The following is a 22625-nucleotide window of genomic DNA, read 5'->3' as shown; positions in this document are numbered from 1 at the left end:
AGCGTGGGCCCCCAAGCCGTCTTGGGCCGCCCTCGTGGGTGACAGCGATGGCGTACAGCAGATGGTCGCAGAGCATACGTTATTTACTTCGACTGATTTTCGTCATTTCACATGGGTGAACTCGCAGTTTTTTCGCAGCGCGTCACAAGAAAACACCAACTAAGAGTACTTTGCTTCGATTGGCTTTGCTTGGCTTAAAATCGCACACTTAATTCGCAATGCTAACCGGTACTAACACAGTTTCTTACATTTTATTGTTTGTTCTTTTTGCTCAAAAATGCATTCTGTTTGTTTTCACGTGTAAGAAAAGAGGTTCATTTTTTTTTTCTTTCAAGCACCTTTCTATTTTCCACACTGCGGCGCCCCGTGCGCTCAACCCAACGCTGTCTGCGTTCGACCCAATCCTCAAACTCTGCTGCTCACCTAGACCCAACAGCAACCGACGCAACGCGGCTTGGGGCCCCAGAGCCTTGCGCCCCCAATTCTAAAACTCTCTATTGTCTTTCCCAGCGCATTGTCGCCGTTTAGGTGACTGAACTTGATGCGCTATAGAAACGCGGTTTGACGCCCACTTGTCGCAGTCGCACAAACGCTGCTATTCTTACTGCGTCATTGCGAATTATGCAGCAGAAGTTGCCAGCTTCACGGGTTCACTCGACAACTAGAGCCTCTGCGCAACGAACGCGGCTCACGTAGAGAACACAATTCGCAACAGTCCGCCCTTGCGTCAGTGGCACCCTCGAGACTCCTATAACTATTGATATCCCTTAAATTCAAACAGAAGTGAACATTTGACAATTTCCAATAGCGAGCTCTCGAATCAAATACGAATTGAAATGAATGACTGCTTGGTTCCAGTTCGAATTTTTGAATTTTAGCACACCACTTATGTTTTGATATTGGCCTCATGATAGCGCGGCGGAAGCAGTCGCCTCAAATGAATGCTAACGATATCAATTAGTGCCTACTAATTAGTACTGGATGAGAAGTCTATACCAACAAGATGGTTAAGCTGCCTTCCGTGACAGCGTCTTTTGTTTTTCGTCTTTCAGGTCGCCCCTATACTCTAAAAATGTGTCACGCTTAATCTTACGCTAAACAGTAAGTTTAGGCGTTTTGCGCATGTAAATGAGGCGTGGATGACGTTTGAAGCACCACGTGACCGAAAATAAGCGCGCCATTCCTTCATGTAAGCGTGAGGACACAACTGCCTGCCATGGTACTGTCTGGTGCGAGCGTGAGCGACCCGCATGCGCGTGAGACATGCGAATCACATGCTTAACATCCCGCGGACCGCTCACCGCGGGAACTGTAAATCACGCATATAAAAATCCGAATTGGGGAAACGTGATATATCACGTGATGTTCATGCAACGTGGGCGAGGGAGAACAACTCTTAGCGCCTTCTCACCATCCTGCGGAGAACGTGAAACTTTTCTTGAGGAGGCTGATGAAGACTGTGGTGTTTTGAAGACTGCTTTCGGCCATTACTGGTGTGCATTCCCCGGTGAACTGTCATGACGTTCCTTCATTGCAGCACAGCTAAGGCCTTCAGTCTAATTGTGCGAGTTGGTGTACATCGTCATGTTCACTTCTAGAGACATTCTTGGAGTACAACGCAGATGGTGCATGCATACAGAGTGCGACTGTGCCGAGTTTGCGAGAGAAAATCCATTGAGGCCTGCACGTCAGGAACAGCATTTTTATATGAATAGTGCCCATTATGCGGCCCCTCATCGGCCACTTATGGATGATAGGAATATACAGGTAAGAACATCTTTCATGGTTCGCTCTTATTAAATGGTGGCTAACTGGTTATTTGTCACGCTTTCCGGTGTATGCTTGTATCATGTATGGTGCAAAATTTGCTTTAGTGATGCAATTTAGTGGAAAGTGAGCCCCTTCTACGCGAGCAGTAGTTCTGATCGAATTAAGACACAGTCAGCCTACCAACTTTTAACACGTTTTAACGCCGTACTTTGGAATTCCTGCGAATTGTTATGTTTATTGTGCTCAAGTAGCAAATCGCTACGTTTATAATACGAAGTCACTCTAGAAATGTCTGATGTCGGAACGCGCCTGGCGTTATATTGGGGTTCACAACACGAATATAACAGTTTGTTTTTGTTTTTTTTTTGTTTTCTATTTTGTATTCGACAACTCACCGTTCTTTTTGTGCCTGTTAGCACTTTGCCTTGTGCAAGGGTGGCGAGCTGGCAGCTGCCGCTGTGCATTTTTTCTCATAATTTTGAACGGTGTTATTGGCGCATCGATGTGGTTAAGACATATTTATCGCAACTCTTAGCAAAATGATCGGCGCTATTGTCCAGATGGGGCAAGCGAGCGGTCTTTATGGGGTCGCGCGTCGCACCACCACGCTATCCATGAAAGGTTTTGCCGTATAGCGGGCCCTTCCGAATGACGGTTATGCAAAACCTTGTTGGGTTTAACGGATCACAATGGTATTCTCATTGACAGTGACAGAGGCCTCAGCTCTCTTCCTTTTAACGCATTTCGCGACGGTAGTTCGCAGCAACGACGAATGAAACCCTGCGGGCATCCGCTTTCAAGCGTAGATTCCTATTCTCTGTGGCATAAGCTGGCGTTATAAGCGTATTGAATTTCTTTTTTTTTCTTTGCCTCATGGAAGACGACGAAGTGTCGTCTTCTTGACAGAACACTTTTTTTCGTGCTCTCTGAATTTTTGGTGAAATCGTCGCCTTTCGGGGTGCCTCACCTCCCCGTCTTGCGGCTATGGACGCGGAGCATGCCAGAGGCCCTCCTGGCCAGAAGTCATCACGGCCGTCAACCGCAAGGAAGCGAGTTGGCTCCCCCAGCGATACCGAGGACACTGAGCTGCACTCTATGTCAGAATATGACTCATCCGACGACAGCTTCATACCCGTCCGGAGTAAGAGGGCGAAGAGAAAGATCGCCAACACAGCGCCGTCAACTCCTGCGAGCACTACTACTATGAAGTCAAGGCCTGCGCGCTGGCCAAACATCATCATTTTTATGCCGAAAGAACCGTCAAGCAACCTACGGTTGCTGAACAGGCAAGCCCTATCCATTTTTCTGGAATATGCGGTGCCGGATCAAATTAAGGACATCAGAATAAATCCACGGAAGAAAATACTCGCCATAGACGTGTACAACGTGAGTGCGCTTGGAAAACTTCAAGAAATCATGGAGCTACACTGTAAAAAATCGTCCGTTGTTTTTACGGGAATTCGACCGTCAGTTTTGGCTGCCAACTTGTTCCCGTAAAAATTACGGATCTCAGTTATTTTTAGTCACGGGCCTTGCTTGTGAAATTCACACGTTTCCCGTAAAAATAACGCAGACCCGTAATTTTTTTACGGGTACCGTCAGTAAATATTACAGTTCCTCCTGAAAATCACTCGTCAGTTGTTTTACTTTGCTATTAAATACCACCGTTACGGCATCAATTCCGCCGGCGAAAATGAAGCTAGACGCTGTACAACTGCATCTTTAATTTCAATATTGAACATACTGCCCCTTAAAAACAATATATTTGCGTACTGTACTTTTAAACGCTTGTTTCACGCGGTCTGACTGTTCCGAATCTGAATGTTCTAGTCAGGGTAGTCGGGATGCGGAACTCTCCCCTTCCTGCAACAAGATATATCGCACTTACTGACTGAAGCTGAAATAGGCTGCAACGCAACTAAGCACCAATGCAGTGCAAATACCACATCAGAAAAAATATGCAATATACTGAGACAGCTGCCAGTAATTTGCAGGTAATTAGGGGCACTATACTCCTGGCCACTATTTTGTAGCGATGCCTTATACTTTGCAATTCTTATAATCCACCACAAATGGCTGTCTGATCCTATTGATAATGAGGGCACATCGTCGCTCTGACCACTGGCCAAGCAAGGAAAGGCCGAAGTACAGAATCAGAAATGGCATCGCTACAAAATATCAGCGCTGTCAACGGAACAAATACAAATAAAGTAAGCGAGGAGCTTAACTTATTGTAATGGCCAGCTCACTTTTTGAAACACCACTGATATAGAATGAAAACTTTACACTGGAAAACATCCAGTGATGTTTTATAATGAACAACAAATATTTCAAAACACTTTATTGCACTTCACGTAGCTTTAAAATAATTTCTTGTGTATATGACTTGGTGAAAGGGAACCATTTCTGTAGTTCGCGTTGCAAGGTTCTGGGCTGCTTGGCAGACGAAAAAGTATCCCTGCGTGTGGTCAACTAGTTCATGCTGTGGAGCAAAGTAAAAAGAATGACTCAGTGGGCTTCCAAATGCTATAAAGAGGTGCTTACACACAATGTGAGTGCTCTTGAAAAGAGTGGTTTGCATTTTATAAAAGGTAGAATGACTTATAACATATTTTCAAAGTTAGCACAAAACAGAGTAGGCAGGTATATGGGGCAGACTTACCTAGACATTCCATTCACACTCAGTAATGCGCTGCACCAAGGCAAGAACTTTCTTGCTGACCGCCAGATTTCCTTTTGCCCTTCCTTCCACGGTCTGGGTTTATGCCGAAAATGCCCTAAATGCCGCTCCCCCCCCATTAAAGACAAGGGAGGCATAATTGCAATAAAGCCTTTATATAACGGCATTAAATAAATGATTCGGGTAATCTGGAATATTTTTAATGCCACAGCTCACGCTGATTTCAAGCATGACATACAAATAATACAATTTTTTTGTTTTAAGGAACACCAGCCTACGAAAGGATTCAAAGTTGGACAAGTTGTTTTATGAGAAAGTTGAATAGGAAACAGCGCAAAAAAATATCTAGTAACCGACAAAGCCTGCTGTGTACTTCTCATCTTGTCCCCGATTTTCGTGCACCGTTTCTCCACCTAACACCCAGGAGATGTGACTTTTGACTTCTATGATACAGGTGCATCTGGTGTAAGGTGCACGTGGGAGGTCTGACTGACTTTCATCATAGAAAAAAAGCCACAGATGGGTTTTGCTTTTAGATGCAACAAATCTCTACAGTGCTTTTATTCTTTAATGTGAACACATTTTACCTATGGATATTTTAGACATGTTTATTACCTTGGGGGCTTGCAAACTGAATATAAATCTCGCTGCTATAAATATGGGAGCAACTTGACCTTCCAATTAACCCCAATAATTGATGGTAGCTCGCAGCAGGAACCGGAACGCATTACTTTTATGTAATTTGAAACTTAGGCCTCAGCATTTTTCAGCTTTACAGACGTGTACTATGAAGCTGAAAAAAGTGGACTAAGCTTCAAATCGTCCAGTGTTATTTTTGATTACACAGAAGCTATGTCTGCTGGTTCCTGCTGCCAGCTACCGTCAATTTCTATTATCAAGCTAGGGCACTGAATTTACAATATCCACAGCACTGTTAAAGGTGCTTGTATACAGTTTCGTTCTTTTAAGACCAGTATAATATATGCTATTAATGCGCATGATGCAAAACAAATACAAGCATAAACAGAAAGTAAAATATACCTTTGTGTGAATTCAAGTGTGCATGATGCCTTCTCTGCATAACAAATGTGGAAGCAGAAGTAAGGTGCAAACAGCATGCAGAATGCTTGCTTGAACATCTTTGCTGCTGCCACAACATGGCCATCAACAAGCAATAGGTACTCTTCAGGCATCCAGATGTCATCACCTAAAGAAAATGAAAAGAGTACTTGTCACTTTTACATAGGGCTGACTGCTGCATCAACTGTTCTTTACCAGTCGTATGCAAAGTATATGCATTCCAAAAGTTACGTTCTAGGGCACTTTCTAATTTTCACTGAGTGTTGTGTGCCACTTGTTCCTAAACCAGCAGGTCTTTAGCTTTCTTTCAACCACAAGATAGTGTTGCAGGAAAGAAAATATAAATGGCTTTTGAAAACTATTTTGGGCAAAGTTATCAAGAGTATTTAAATAAAGAGAAGTGAAACTATAGGCATCCTCGAACAAAAAGAGCGTGTACCATGTGCATACCCATTCAAATACATAAATTTGCGACAAATTTGACCCGATTTTTTTAATACTTGACTATGACTCATTTGCATACAGTTAGCGGTTTACAAGCCATTGCTATACAGTTACTTGTGAAGACTGCTGGCACATAAAAAATGGAGATACTAGCTCTCTGGCAGCATACTGAATGACAAAAATCAACCAGAAAATGAACTGAATATTAAGTATATGTCCATGTAGTTGGCAGACTGCGTAAGCCATGCAACTGCTATATAAAATATGTGGAAGAACGTTAAAACTGCAATTCAGGAACAAAAATTTTGCATATTGCAAAAGCAACAGGCTCAGTGATCAAGTGTATGCTCTTTCACTTGTTTTCAGTCAAATTAACTATATAGCATGCTCATACTTCCCTACATGGTGCACACGAAGATCACAGTTTAAAGGGAATAATAACACATATTGGCTGCATTTTGTTGCTGAACTGTCCTGAGAAAACCGAGTACTAAATATTAATTTTCGCTGTTGAGTAGTAAGCTCTGTCGTTAACATAATGAGACACTAACATACTGGCAGCATAGGATATTCACAGGAAGTCATTAATTATATTTTTCATCACAGGTTTCACGGCTTATGTGGAAATTATGGAAATCGTTCCAGTTAATGTTTATTGCAAGTCAATATTCGTAAAATTCAAGAGAGAGAACATGCGGTTTAAAACACTTGCCCTGAAATATCGTCTTCGAGTATACCAACATTGCATATTGGCTTGTAGACCCTTGTATATGGAGGTCTCAGTTGTAGAACCATATGCAGTGCTGATGTACTTGGCACCAACATTTCCAGCCAAATATTTCGAACTAGGTGCTTGTGTTAGATATTTTCAAAAATGCGCCAGTCTAAAACAATAACAAAGCCCTAATTCTCCGATCACTGTACTTGGTGTAAAACAGAGAACTAAAGTTACATATTTTAGTTTATTACACCTTCTTAACGTTCATTTCGCATTATATTGACTTCTTTTCTCAATAACTAGACTGTGAACACCAAATTTTATTGGTCTGCCGTTCCGTAAATAAAAGAGGCCTGTACAACGGTGCAATCATCACTACTGCCTGATTTCTGTAGCATGGCGGTGTAATTTGACAGCCCATAACTGCAAGTGCCTCATGTAATTCCTTAAGGTAAATCATCAAAACACTCTGGGCTATACGGCTGCTACATTACAACTTGTTTATCCAATAAAAATTGAAGCTTTTTGGCACCATTTATCGTCAACGAAATGCCAAATATACGTTGAATGCACGTACCTGCTGCGATTATGCAGGGAGAAAGCGGTGTGTCCTCAAATCAAATCAACCTGTCTTACAATGAGACATGGCTGCAAATGCGTCGCACACAGTCCGTGGCATGCGAGCACACCAAAGAGAGAACGTCCAGAGTTCCTGCGGTGACGGGCGGAGAAGAGAGACATAGTTGAGGAAGCCGCAACGTGAACCACCTCGACTTCCCCAATGGCGCTGCAACCCCCGCTTCCGCCGCCGCGCCGCGATCTGCGAACAAGGCCACAACGCTCACAACAAACAAAGGCGGCAGCAGGCTCACGAAAACATACAAAAGTGACGAAGAGCACTGCATCACGTGTAGTACTCAGACTGGATAGCGAACAAATCGCAACAGCACTACCACGTGCGCAAGGCAATGAATGTGCCAAACCCGTTTAAATCAAAAGCGGGAGAAAGCAAACATGGCGAAGCCGAAGAGTGGTGCGGAAGCGTTCCGCAGGCGACACCGCAGACTTGGCAAGCTCAACCGCAGCTCAACACTCAAACAAGATCGCATACGCTTCGCAAAACACCATTGAGCCGTGCATAATGACTAGGCCTACCTGCACTTACAAGGCGACCAACCGTTCTTTTTTGTGTGCACTTGTACGATTTCCACTTAGCTCCAAAGCCGCGGCGCCGGGACGGCCGATGTTGCTGTAGCGTGCGTCTTCCCTTATACAGCGCGCGCTAATGCCTTAGCGCATGCGCGTGTCGCGCGCCGCGAACGGCCGGCGCGCCAATGAGCAACCGCGCAGCTCGTCCTTCTTCTCTCTAAGCTCCTCTCTCTTCGTCCCTCTCCAGGCTCTCGAAGCTTTTTAACAGTGGTGGCGCTGCTTTCTAATTTACGGTATAGATTTGCCATATTTTACGGCATATATGCCGTAAAAAAAACGCAATTTTTTACAGTGTATATATATGCGGAATCAAAATGCACCCCTTCATCCCGATCGACGAAACATCGATAGCCGGTGTAATTTACGTCATTGACATTGCCATTTCCAATGAGGATTTACCTAGCCTCAGCAAGCCGGCAAACGAGAGCACGGTCATTACGCAAGTGTGCCGTTTTCGGAGTACGCGCTGCGTAAAAGTAATTTTCAAGGGGGATTGTATACCATCCCACGTTAAACTCGGGCATTTTCGACAACCGGCTCGACCATTCATCCAGAAGCCGCTTCGATGCCATCAGCGCTTCAGGCTAGGACACGTCAAGGGCGTGTGTCCCAACTCCCTACTGTGTCCCCGTTGCGCTGAACCTCATGCAGAAGAGACCTGCGGTGCCACAGTTCTGAAGTGCGCCAGCTGTAGCGGCCCTCACGCAGCCTCGTCGAAAGACTGTCCTCGCATCAAGAGCGAGCGCGCGGTTCTGAAGCAAATAGCCAGAGACAATTCGGCCCACAGGGAGGAAGCCGAAGTAGTCCGGCGTCGGCGTCGACGTCGGCACCGCCATACGTCTTCAAAGAAGGCGCATGCGCGAAGCGATAGTATCCGCTCCACTACGGTACCACTTAGTCGCGCCACGAAAGGGCCCACCACTTCCACGAGGGAATCAGATAAGACTCTTTCTTGAGAGGAATGGCCTACGCTACCGAGCCGCTCCCTTGATAAGGAACCTTAGAAGGTCAGGGCCCCACCAGCGCTTTCTCCGGGCATGGATGATTCACCTAAAACAAATCGTCAAGTAATATCGGTGCTACGTTCCCTCATGGAGGCCATCCGAACGATTTTAGTTGACATGGGGACACCGCCTGCTCGAAGCGCACTTAAAGTGCTGGATGCTTTCAGCCCAGTGCTTAAATCCCTCAACTAGAAAGATGGCTACCCATACCCCATCCTTCCGAAAAGAAGTCAAGGGAGCGTCCGTCATCCAGTGGAACGCCAGAGGGCTAAAATCACGAATTTCGGATTTCCGTCAGTATGCGTACGCCAATGTGTTTCCACTCATCGTCATTTGTGAGCCGAACTTGTCGAAACCAATCAGACTGTCAGGGTGCGAATGTATCATGTCCTCAATAAATGGTTCATGCAGCAAAATCATCTTTTTTGTTCGTCGTGAACTCACCTATACTTTGCAACCAATTGCGCCCCACGACGACAATCAGCATACATGCATCACAGTTAAAAAGAACAAACTCTTGTTTACTCTCATAGGCGTGTATATATCGCTTTCCAGCAATTTCAATGCTAAAGGATTAGCGGATATCTTGAGTGTTTGTCCTGCCCCATGGGTTATCATAGGAGATTTCAATGCACACCATCCAGCATGGGGAACTACAAAGACAAATGCAAGAGGACGAAGATTAGCAAGCATCGCCTACAACTATGGCCTTACTCTCTGGAACGATGGTAGCCCCACCTTTCTTCGAGGCGTGACAAACGGCAGTTGCCTCGACCTGGCGTTCGTCTCCAACTCTCTCGCCACATGTGTGAAGGGGTTTCCAGATATTGAGACACATGGGAGTAATGACATTCCCACCTATTTGAACATCAAAGGCTTGTCGGCTAGATCTGGCCCACGGAATACCATTCGGACGATTCAATGGGCAAACTTCAAATCTGATATGGAAGATGCTAGCCGCGAGGGCCTACCCCCTGGGTTAGAACAAACAATTAAAAATACGATGTAAAACGCGACTCGCATGCTTCGCCGCCTGGCGGAGCGTGGATATCGGCTTACAAAATCAATCCATGACCTTAGGGCAGCCAGGAGGATGCAAAAGAAGAGTCAGCGCCGAATGGATAGATTAGCGTTGGAACGTTGGGCAACGTTTAGCTAGACACTCGACCCTCGCAAGCCAATGTCTCACATTTGGAAAACGGTCCAAGGTCTGTGTTGCCTTCCGGAACAGCGTTTTCCATTCAAAGCGCTCGCGCTTTTTCAAGGGCGGCAAGACATCGATGTCGCAGAAGACTTTTGTGCGTGGATGGCAGACCAAGCGACATGTCCAGATCCTCCAGCCCGAGATGACATCCCCCATTCCCGTGATTGCCGCATGGACCTTCCTTTTACAATGGAGGAGCTCGAGGTGGCACTAGCTCTCTGCAGGCGCTCATCATCTCCGGGTCCAGGTGGTCTATCATACCGTGCCTTGTGCTATCTCGGAGAATCGGCACGGATAGCATTATTGAGTCTCTACAACACCTCATGGCAGGAGGGAAATGTTCCTGACGAATGGAAAGTGAGCCGCCTGGTGCTAATCTTGAAGCAGGGCAAATCCCCGCTAGAGCTCATCTCTTACCGCCCAATGACATTGGCCAGCTGTGTAGGAATGATAATGGCACGGATGATGCTTGGCCGCCTGGAATGGTACCTTGAACACTACAAGATTTATCCGAATTCCATGGCTGGTTTCTGACATGACCGCTCTTCCATCGACAATGTAGTTGATCTCGTTTCATATGTCCAGCACGAAAGGTCCCGTAAACGTTTACCTGCAGCTTTATTCTTAGATGTGAAAGGGGCATACGATAACCTATTACATGAGGCCATTCTCGACGCTCTTGTGAAGGTTGGCCTAGGTGGTCGAGTATTTTTGTGTCTTGCAAGTTAGCTATCTGCAAGATCATTCTTTGTTAACTGACGATGGCCCAACGACGCGACGCTATACCAGCAGGGGCGTTCCTCAAGGCGGTGCTCTCAGCCCGACGCTAATCAACCTCGCTCCTATTGGGCTTGCTGAACACTTTTCCAACTACCACCAAAATTTCAATATACGCTGATGACATCTGTGTCTGGACTTCGGCAGTCACACATCCTCATATAAGTGCATGGCTTTGAGAGCGGCTACTTGACAGCGAGCTACTTGTGTGAACAAGGTCTGAGCATATCACCAGAAAAATGCGCCCCAGTGGCATTTACTCGCAAACCAATGATGCCTTATGTCATCTCAATCAATGGGCGGACCGTTTCTTATGTCAGAACCCACAGATTTCTTCGCGTAATTATCGACCGAGACCTCTGTTGGAGCCCGCACGTGGCCTACATGAAACGGCGCCTGACAGCAACCTCCCAGTTGTTTAAATACTTGACAGGAAAGACGCGGGGGATGTCAGTAGGCGCAATGCTGAGACTCTACAGAGCTCTCTTTTTCGGTTTTTTAAAGATACAGTCTACCTGTATTGAACAATACCTGCAAGACAAATATTCGTGTTCTGCAGGCAGCACAAGCTCAAAACGCAGAGTTTGTCTTGGTTTACCCAGATGCACGTCAACTGAGGCAACTATTGCGATTGCTCGGGACCATCCAATGCAAACTCACATCACGGTGGAAGCCCTGAGAACACATATCAGACATTATGCACATGCCCCCTATCACCACCTTGCAACACTACCTTCAGACAGGCACCAAGCACCATTCTCTAAAACTATCGTCAGGTACAACGGCAAACTTCCCTCGGGTTTCACCGCTGCATCTAAACCATCGATACCCCCTTGGTGCCTTGTCAGCCCCACATTCCATCTCAGCATACCAGGAATCGGGAAAAAGTCTGAGCTGTTGTCGCCTGTGCTGAAACAACTGTCTCTGCTTCTTCTGCACGAGAGGTACGCAGACAGTGCACATATTTATACTGATGGTTCCACACACATCCAGTGTTCTTCCGGTGCTATGGTCGTCCCTGCAAGAGGTATTACCATCAGCTTTAGGACTGACCACCCAACGCAGGGTGTCTACCAACCGGGAAAACCGGGAAAACCGGGAATTCTCAGGGAATTTGAACAGTCTGGAAAAACTCAGGGAAAACTCAGGGAATTTGTGCTTCTGTCAGGGAAAATTAGCTGTAACTTTATTGAAAGGGAACGAAAGTCGTGTTAATGCTGGCTCCAGTAACAGAGGAATCGCAACGAATCGTCATTGACGCCGTGTCATCGGCACGATGTATTGCCAGAGTAGTTCACGACCGATTTTCTAGACGCCCGATTTTTCGGACATGCCCGATAATTTGCACGGTTTTGCGGCACCACCACGTACTCCATATAGTCAATGTATATTGCCCTGACTGCAGTCTGAAATGGCATTAATCAAAGCCGCCACCGCCGCTATTTTGATTATCTCGCCGCCTCGAACCGGCACTCTCGCAGGCAGATCCGCTGGCAGCCGTAACCACCACCGCGGCAACGTTAGGCCTAGCTGCTTCTATGTTCGCTATTAAGCTTTTTGCCGTGCGGTGCCGTGTTTTTCATTGAATGAATTCGCCGCTATCACCAATGGCACCGACTCCGCCTTTGTAATCCTCGCGATTGGCTTTGAAGCTCGCAGAGCACAGCGGGTTGCGTAATGCCAGTCTTTGAAAGGTAGCTTCGCCTCAGTACAGTAATGTTAGGCGGTGAAGCATAACAACCGTGGGAAGGGGGAATTGTCACGGGACACAGTATGTAATCCTTAATTACACATGCGTGCACCCCGTCTCCTGTCACAGTAAAAGCCCTGATATACCTAATAAGCGTACTGGCAGGCCTTCAGAGCTTTTTCAGACGTGCCTGTGGTAATTTTAGCCTTTAAAGGCAGTTAAAGACGTGCATTAATTTTTTTCAGACTGCCCGTTTTTTTTTCGTTTTTTTTTGCGGCCCCTCAGAAGTCCGAAAAATCAAATGTTGACTGTACAACTGACCAAGAGGATGCTTCAGATGATTCATGAGGTGAAAGCGTGGTAGAAGGAGGATGAGAACAGAAAGGACCGATGCACTGAGGAATTAACGGGAAAGGAAGGGTGCCGCCGCCTTTTTGAAGGAGCTTGAGCTGAAAAAACTAAGTGTTGGCTGACGCTGAGACAGAGGTGTCCCTCATCCAAACCAAAATAAATTGTTTAGGCAGTGAAACCCAACACTGAGATGTTGTGTACGGGCGGAGAGTATATCAGGACAGTTGAGGTTGACTTCCCAGCTGCTGAGAGAGAACCTTAGTTGTGACAAAGGTCATGACCTCATAAAGATGAGCTTGCTATCAGTTGATAGAAATAGCTGATATTAAAAAATATTTACTTATGTACGCATCTCCTTTTCATTCGTAATTGAATATGTTCGACTCAATTTGGAATGGGCTTTACCATTTCTTTCGCTGTGCATTTTACTAACACCTTACTCCTGTTTTTTTTTTAAATAAAATAGATATTACTCCTTACTACTCAAACTGCATTAAGTCATTTTTTTGTTTCAGCATGCTTACTAGAGAGTGACAGCATCGGGCAACGTGGTGTCAGCCTGCCTTGACATAAAACAAAGTTCTGGCTCATTCAGGGAATTTCGCAAAGGTGCTCAGGGAAAACCTGGAAAACTCAGGGAATTTGGAAATGTCAACTTGGTAGACACCCTGCAACGACATCGACATCTGCGGAACTAGCGGCTCTTCGCGCTGCACTTTGTTTCGTCAATCGGGAACCACCTCGACAATGGTCAATTTTCAGTGACTCATAGGCAGCCCTACAATCTGTGCTATCAGCTCTGCGTCGCGGGTCATTCGAACAGCTCGTGCTCGATATTAGATGCCTACTCCATACATCACATGAGAGAGGACATCACGTGACGTTTCAGTGGCTGTCAAGTCATTGCGGTGTCATAGGAAAAGAAGACGCCGATAAAGCCGCTCGGACAGCTCTTGAAGACGCACAGGAAGAGGCCATACCACTTTCGCGGTCCGACGCAGCCAGCAGACTTCCAGTGCTTGCACGGGAGATCACGCTCTCTCTATGGTGCACACCAAGCAGCCAGACCAACCGGAGCAATCGTCAACACGACCTGCCCTCCTTGATGCATCTCTATATGCCAACTGTACTCCGCCGAAGTGAGGCCAGCCTGCTTTATCGCTTATGGCTAGGGGTGGCCTTCACGAAATCTTACTCGTTTCGCATTGGAATGGCCGACAACGCTCGCTGCAATGCCTGTCTTTGCGAGGAGACGCTGGAACACATTCGGTGCGACTGTCCTGAACATAATGTTCACAGACAGTCCAGGGCATCCATTCTAGCGCATCTGGACAATAGACCAGTGTCAGTTGCAAACATTTTCACATATCGCCGACAGAAGACATTGCAGCTGAAAGGCGACGAAGGGACTATAGTTTATGAAGGAGACGGGCTTGGACAAGCGGCTGTGACAGTGATGTCACGTACCGCGCAAGAGTGACAGACTCTAACCAATGATGTGTGGGCCGTGTTATGTGCTCCCTGTCTCTTCTTCCCATATTTCACCCCCCCATCCCGCTCCCATGTGTAGGGTAGCAAACCGGTTCAGCTAAATTGGTTAACCTCCCTGCCTTCCTTCTCCACTTCTTCCTTCCTTCCTTCTTTGCCTCATAGTCCAGAAGTACACCTTCGCATTATATTTGTGGTTGCTTTATTCACGTGCAGATGTGCTATACACGCCTAGCACGAAAAATAACTTTCACGGTTATAATGAAATAACTTTCGAGCCAGTTATAATGAAAAAGATTATTTCACGCATCAGTCAGAAGCGCTCTTACAACCTACGTTCTCTTCGAACATCCATGATTACCATCCGCGTTGTTCAGTGACAAAATCAGTCCTGTATATTGTACTGCTACGGTCTATCACCAGCCCACTCCTCCGGTCGAATCCACTGGGCCTTCCCGGCCGGGCTGCTCTGATGCTGCTAGGACGACCCTCTACCTTTCTCCCTCCTGCCCTCTCTCACCTTTACTCCCATCTCCCGTACCCTGCTGGCGCTGAGCCGTGCTCCCGCATTGGTTGCAGAAGATAGTGCTAGCCTTTCCTCCTTTCCCCACAAGAACCACTTCTCTCTCTCTCTGTCACTGCGGCAGTATTTGGCACCTAATGTAGATGCTCCGCCTTGCTCAAGCTCCGAATTGTGTACTTATGTGGTCAGCAGGCACATCGCTCGTTAGAAAAGTTAATTATCGAAGTAAATAAATTCATCCTACCAGCCTATCCTCTCTGGTATTTGCTCTGGTGAACATGGGCTTCGGTCAGGTAGGGCAGGGCTGGGCAGGGCGGATGGTACGACAAGTGACGTCTTATACTACCTATCTCGTGTGTTGTTCACCACGAGCTATCAACAGGCAATACAATGAAATTGAACAGTCGTTAAGCGTTACAAAGAGTGACCATAAATCTTTGAGCTTAATTTGCAGAAGCATATGCCGATTGCCACATTATAACGCCTTAACGGAAATTAAGATACAAACCAACTGCAAACTTCCCGGCGAGCAGCACGCCAGCCGATGGTGGATTTTCCGTAAATTGCACGAGTGAGGTGGTTATTCGCTGCCCGTCGCTGACGTTTCTGCACTCCCGGCGAGTCTGCAGGTCGGTCTAGTTGTCGTGTATGCCGCTCTTGGTATACCGCTGCCAATTAAGTAAAAATGTATTATTTTTTTCTGACATTCGCTATTGGGAGTAGCCTGCATCTCAGAAGTGCTGCATGCATGCGAGGTTGCAAGCACACGTGCTACTCGTTTGTGCAACCTGGATTGCACTCTGATTTACAATATCTCTCTGGTGTAGCTTCGCATATTGTACATTTGGGGCTTTAAAGAGAGGAAGTACGGCTGTGTGGAGTGAGCGTGAACGTACTCTGTCTGTTGCAAATGTACTTGTGCAGCTCTTGATTTCCAGCTTCAAACCCATCTATTCATGCAGCGAGAATTCACGAGTGACAAGTGCACGTGGAATGTGATTCCTGCCAAAATGTTCATCTCCATTGTGTTGGAAATTGTATGTAATAACGTCTTGTTAGCTTATTCTTGCTTAAACATTAAAAGGTCCCATGGAATGCGTATAAAGGTCCCATGGAATGCGTATAAATATCATCTTATGGAGGATGAAACTTACGGAGCTTCAACAAAGTAAGATGAAACACCTTTTTAATAATTCACCGTCAGATAACGTACTGGTTATTGGAGACGCCATCGTAAGTGATACCCATAGAAAAACCCTTGCTTTAGATCCTAAGCACTGTTTTAAGCCTAACATAAAACCCGTTGACGTTTTAAGCATACAGAGCTGCATAACCAGGTTCGTCCCGGAAGAAGAATGCTCGCGCGGAATTTCGGATTGCATTGCCAGCATTAAGCAGTCAAATTTTCATTCTAAGACGTCTGACCCTGTCCGACCGTTAGTTAATTACCGTGTGGAGCATAAACTTAGACCAGTAAAATCGGACAAGGAAGGTTATTTAGTAATTATGCCAGATGACATGTTTTCAGAAAAAGCGGTTTCAGCCGTAGAAAAGAATTTACGGCCAGTAAAACTAAAACCTTCGGCAATTAATCAACGCGCGGTTGACCTCCTGTCAAGACATAATCTTGATAGGGTTGTCTCTAATGTCAAGAAAGCAAGAGCCCTCACCTTAGAACTGTTTTTCTCGGCGAAGACCCATAACCAAGAAATTCCTTTTTGTGCTATAGTGTGAGAGAAAGGGACGTGGCAGGTATGTGTCACTAGTTACCTACAGAACTGCTTAGCTTCACTAGTTTTCTCAGACCCCTTTGCTTGCGTAATTCTCAGGCACTAGTTCAGCATTTGAGAGAGGAAAATCCTGGTGATTGTACAGTTCTTAGTATGAGTATCGAAGACCTGTATTATTCCTTGCCGCATAATGGGTTGCTAAATCACGCAAATGAGTCGATTACAGAACAAGTGCAAGAGTCAGATTTTATTGACAGATGCAGTCTTTCCACGGGAGCTTTTCTAGAAATTCTTTCAATGTACTTGAAGTCGACGCTGATTGGGCGGAAAGATGGCATCGTTCTGCAGAAATTAGGCATTTGTATTGGCTCAAAGGTTGCCCCTATTCTTAGCAATAATTTCCTGAGTAAGGTTGACAGCTGCTTAGAGAAAGCCTTAGGTGATAGCGTTATCAAGATATTTCGGTACGTTCATGATTACCTAATTTTCTGCAATAGGGAAAAATTCGATTCCCCTGCTACCTCAGTAAGTGAGCAATGTAAACTTTATGGAGGGGGATTAAAGTTTACCAAGAAATTTCCTCGGCGACGCATAATTCAGTTTCTTGACATTTCCTTGGTCTTCGAACAAAATCACGTTTGTTGGCAGTATTCCCCAAGATATTCGAAGCCGTTGCTGAACCTTAAATCCAAGCATTCTAAAGTAGTAAAAAACGGAATGGCCACGTCATGCCTTAAGTTTTCTCTCACCAGATCCTGCATGCACAAAATGAGCGTCAGTTTTAATGCGCAGGTCCGGCACCTATTAAAAGCAAGTTATCCTAGCGTAGCGGTGACCACTGTGGCTGAGCGCCTAAAGAAGTCGGTTTCGAGGTAAACGGACGTGACTACAGAAAGAATTAAGGGAAAAAAAAGAGTAGTGGCTATTCCGTACATTCATTCAGCGTCGCGCAGGCTTAAAGAAGTTGCAAGTTGATATTATGTTAATGTTGCTTTCACTGCTCCCACTAAGCTAGGTAAGATATGCGCTGCCGTACAGAGGAAAAAGGAGCAGGTAAAAGGCAAGAAAATAACAGATATTTGTCCAGTGAAGCACAATAAGAACAACAGTTTTACTGACTGTCGTATGGGTGTGGTTTATAAAATTCCCCTTAGCTGTGGCCAGTTCTACGTAGGGCAAACGGGATGCTGTATCAATCAGAGGCTAATGGAACAGAAAAGGTCGTTAACCGGTGGACCACCTTCTAATCTTTCCCTGCATTGCCAAGATTGTAATTGCACGCCAGAGTTAGATGAATGCGCGATATTGTACAGGCATAAGAATGAAGATACGCGTCTTATGGTAGAGGCATGGTATATCTATAATGGTGGATGTGCATGCTTGAGTCAGCCTTCGATTACCTTACACAAGGAAAAGATTAAGTACCTTAACAGTTATCTCTCACGCAGACCAGCACATGTACCGGACTGACACCTGGTGATACCGTTCCTGAGCTTGCGCAGATGAGTTTTGGGTCTTCTTTTTTTTTCGCCTCAGTGCTTCCTTCAGTTGATAGTCGGCGTTCGTGTTGTCCACTTCTCTACTCTTGTGTCCTGTCTGCACGCCTCACCTCTTTTTTGCATAAAGGAAGGGAGGTCCATCAGATGCATGCCTGGTTGCTGGGCAAGGGGTTTAAGGCATGAAAAGAAGGAAGAGAAAGAGAGAGAGAGAGCTACTATCGATACTAGCACTTGCGGTTCTCTATCACATCACGCTTAGAATCAGTGACTGAGTCCAGTCAATTTCACCAGCCATATCTAGAAGCTTAAGTAACGCAAAAGCATGTGAGCTGGTGGCGCTATCCTTGCCAACAATTCTCCTCACTCGGCCATCTTGGGCAGTGAAACCGAATATTATGAAAAAGCGCACTCGCAGTTTACGGCTCGTATCCGATATTGCGGCAGTCAGTTCGTCTCGCTAATTGGAAACGTTGAGGAAAAAATACAGCAGGTCTGCAGCTTCAAGCGTCAATAAGCTACAGGCCTGTTCGAATGCGAGGACAAAGACGTATGCCCACATCTTTGATGTCTGAGAGAGACCATCAAACCAGACTATCTGCAAAAAAGACAAGACGCAGATGTGAAAGCTTTATTCAAAAATAACAGAGGTGCGCATACAAAGAAACGTTGCGAGATTGCGCACTTAAACAAATTTTAGAAGAAAAAAACTACACATTTGTGTTTGGTCTCATGAAAGAGAAGCTATACTTTCTTTTGGTACCCTAACGTGCCTTCGGTGGGAGACACAATTGAGTGAGCCTGAATTATTTTGAAGCTGGGGAAGATACATACTCTTCTTTGATGCCGGCATATTACGCTTGTTTTCATTAGCGCAGGACAAGACGTATAAGCACCAATCTTTAGTTATGGCGACTAGCTTAAGGTATTCGTATTGGCGGGGATTATTATTTCTTATCGAATAATACGGAAGTTGAAGGTAGTCGTATTGGCGGGGATTAATATTTCATGTCGAATAATGGAAGTTCGAGACAGTCCTATTGAAATTAGGGATGCATAATATTCCAGCGCGAGAGCCATGCGCCGATGTCACACGCAAGACACGCACAGCGCCTTAGTGTGTCTTACGTTTTCATTTGTTCATGTCTTTCGCTCTATTTTCCCATTCTTAATTCACATAGTTCTCATTCTCAGAGTGAAATAGCCTGCTGAAATGTGAAGCAACGATTGTCTTGCATATTGAATCGCGGGGCACAATTTTCTTTGCAACGTCTGTTGTCTACATACTCAACGAAAGAAAAATTTACAACTTAATTAACTCTCAGTAGGCCGGACTTCACTAACAATAATCAAAGGAGAACCGTTCGCCGTACGCGCTATTCTAGTTAAATCTTCGGTGTTTTCCTTGAACGCTATAAAAAGATACTCTGTCTCATATTGTGCAAAACTTCTCCTCTACTCTACACATTTTGTCCCTTAATTCCACGCAGTGGAGCGTACCTTACTGAGACTGACGCCGTTGCTGCTCCGATCTCTATTTTTATTAATGGAACCCCTAATTTTAATGGCGATCGCATCTGTAGGCGGTGCGTTGCCTTGTGTTTAGAACATACTCCCACCCACACCAAGGCGATTGTGCTGAAGTCAGACTTGTGCCGTGTTTGCGCTTGTAAGCTTTCTCAGCTAGCTGCAGTCGAGTTGTGGGCGTGGAGCATCAGGTAGTCGGCCACAGCACGGATATCGCTAGAGTGTCATTTTCCAGCCGTTTTCTTGGTGCCGTCGGCGTTCATCTGTCTTTCTCACTCTGAGAACTGAAATGTGCGCTCGCTGATTAAGTTGAAGTTCCAGGTCTGTTTTGCAAAATTAGTTGCTAAACGGGACGAACTTGTGTTATTCACCATCTGCTGGCAAATCGACCGTGATGCGCACATTGAGCCGATCTTCCCCCGTCACTCAGGTTTCCTTAATTGTAGCACGAATTCTTTAATATTTTTCACAAAGTCGTTGATAGAATTTTCCGGTGCACTTTGGCAGTCGCGTTCCGTGTGTATACCAGAGCATCCAGTAAGCAGGGGATTGTACTATCTGGACTTCCACAAGAAGGGGGCCTTTCTCTTACAAATGTCTTTCCAGTGCAAACGGCTGTCTTGAATTACAGCCTTTCTCCCAGTATGACCGCGATACCTGTATTCTTTTCTGTTTGCTTGTGGCTCATTCATTTTCTGAGAAATGGCGCAGCACTGAAACGTCTGGTGTGGTCTTGCCTCATTTTTAAGCTTTTTTTATGGTTCATCTTTAAATTACAAGGTGTTCTTTGGCACGCACTCACTTCGTGTGTTCTTTTAACTCGTCTGTGCAACTTCTTTTGCCTTGTGGGCTCCGGATTCCTTTGCTCCTTTGCGACAATCTGTTAAACGCCTTGAGCGCGACGTTGATATTAAGCTAACTCGGAGCAACTGAAGTTCAACTTTCCTAGGAAAATTTATCTTGTCGAAGTCACCACTATAAATTGGAAATAATTTTAATGTTTCTTCATTGGCGGCTGCAGAAAAACCTCTTGCTTTAGCCTTGCACACTTCTTTCAGAAGCCTCTGATTTGCTGCCTTCGTTTTCGTTCTGTTCTTCTTTATGACACGCAATCATCGAGAAACATTTAGAAAGAATAGTTAGCTCCGCGAAGAACATTGCTCCGCCAATGCAACTGCAGTTTGAGTTTTATGTCCAACGAGAAATGACTTTTGTTTCAAACTTCCCCAAATCGCTCTTCTCCCATTGATCTTGCTCGAATAACGTAGCATTATTTCGGGCTGCGTACGTTGAAGTCGGCTCTTTTAACAGCCCCATTTTAATTTGCGAAAGCATACTGCTTCCTCTGGCTTCAGCTTTGTTATTTGGGCTCCTGTTTAGATATTCAAAGCCGATTTGGAACGCGGCCGTCTTCTGTCAGAATTTAATCTCGAAGAGATCGTATGTGTAGACGTTGCTCTCTATTTCATCCCTATACCCTTTTCACGTTCTGCCTCTTCCATTCGAGAAGTAATCAAATGTTCTTCAGTTTACCAACGCTTGTCATGTATCCAAAAGAAGATTCATCGCTTTTCTGCATGATCTCTTCCATTTACTAGTGCATGGCATACCGCGTAACTGATAGCCGCTCTATATCCTGCTTGTGAAGCTGTTCTATATTGTGAGCACTTGCGAGGTCATTGCTACGGGTGCTACATAAACATTTCTTGCCACTGCCGCTGGTCTTCGCCGTTCATGCTTCCATAATGCTGATGACACGGCACTCGGTTCTCCAGGGGTGAGGACGTCAGGCTGACTCGCATTGGGAAACGTCCGCGTCCCGGCCTCACGAACTTCGGAGTGGCTATCGCGACGAAGGTGCCGCAGATCGGCAGGTGCGCAGCCGGTGGCTTTGAGGGATTTTGCTTAGGGATGAGATCTGTTGTCACGGCCTCGAAGTTGTCGTCTTTGATGCGGCGAGATACGCCCACATTCTATGTTCAGGTCGCTTCCAGTGCTATAGGCCTACAGGATGGGCGTGGCCACTTAAGTTGGTCGTGCTGGCCTTGCGAGACTATAAGTTGTCCCCGAAGGAAAAATGTGGTTGATGGGAAGACATGGCCATTGACTGATCTGGGAGCTGGGCTGACGAGATGTGCATCGCTTATTTTTATGTACACATCCCAGCCTTGCGAAAGTTGGGTCGTTCTCTTGAACGGCAAGATCAAACAAGAGTGAAGTAAACGGAGAGTGCTCCCACCTCACGAACCTCCGGACGATTCGTGCAACGGCGTTGGTTCATAGGATAGCAGTCTCGTTCTGAATCCAAGTCTCTGTCGCAGTCCCAGTTTTCACGGAACCAAGTGCTGTTGTTGTTCTTGCAAATAACCGTGACCGACGCCATGGGTAGCCCAATCTTCTTCCTTTATTTGAATCGTATCCTGAATGATGACGGTATCTGTGCCCGGAGAAAGCAACCACCATCGTTTTCTTTTTTTAATATGGACGTTAAACATCAAACATTTAGCCAGCCGGTATCTACACTAGTCCACGTCCCCATCTTTACCTCTATTTTTTTATGCTATTGGCATTCTTGCAGTACATCATATACTTTCCGGGGGCTAACAGCCTGCCTACCTCCGCCTGCATGCGGATCTACCTTCATGGGCGAATGGTTAGGGCATCGGTCTGCGGTAATGAGTAAACAGGATTCAAAACCAACCGCGATACCGCTGCCAACTGGCCATTGCCGCAAGCGGCTGCGAGAGGTTGACGAGACAGAATAAGATTCTGTCCGCAAGCAGCATCGCGAGCTTGCATAGTCTGTGCCAAGTGGTACCCCTGCCGAGCGGGCAAGTTAAGTGCACTTACGGAGATTGTCACTCGGTTTAAGTGCACTTTGCTAAATCTGAACGTCGCAAGTGGAGTGTACGTGGCGAAGAGTGCACTCCGGTC

The 22625-nt window shown here is 45.8% G+C and overlaps 1 protein-coding gene and 1 long non-coding RNA gene across 9 annotated transcripts in view; one reads left to right on the top strand and one right to left on the bottom strand.

Annotated features, from left to right (window-relative positions):
- Nucleotides 1-22625, top strand: part of LOC135905780 (glutamate receptor ionotropic, kainate 3-like) — a 673125-nt gene that overhangs the window by 75485 nt on the left and 575015 nt on the right. The gene's annotated exons all lie outside the window — the stretch shown is intronic.
- Nucleotides 4097-7925, bottom strand: LOC139060514 (uncharacterized). Of its 6 annotated transcripts, none has more exons than XR_011514887.1 (5): nucleotides 7848-7925; nucleotides 7270-7512; nucleotides 5492-5657; nucleotides 4433-4547; nucleotides 4097-4252 (listed from the first exon to the last, which is right to left on the bottom strand). It is a non-coding gene; the product is annotated as an uncharacterized lncRNA (long non-coding RNA). The 6 variants fall into 6 exon arrangements; XR_011514889.1 differs by having other exon boundaries at nucleotides 7270-7404; nucleotides 7848-7874; XR_011514886.1 differs by lacking the exon at nucleotides 7848-7925 and adding an exon at nucleotides 7575-7690.

The sequence above is a fragment of the Dermacentor albipictus genome, chromosome 5, assembly GCF_038994185.2.
Source record: "Dermacentor albipictus isolate Rhodes 1998 colony chromosome 5, USDA_Dalb.pri_finalv2, whole genome shotgun sequence".
Classification (NCBI taxonomy): Eukaryota; Metazoa; Arthropoda; class Arachnida; order Ixodida; family Ixodidae; genus Dermacentor; species Dermacentor albipictus.
This window is presented reverse-complemented; position numbering and strand designations above follow the sequence as displayed.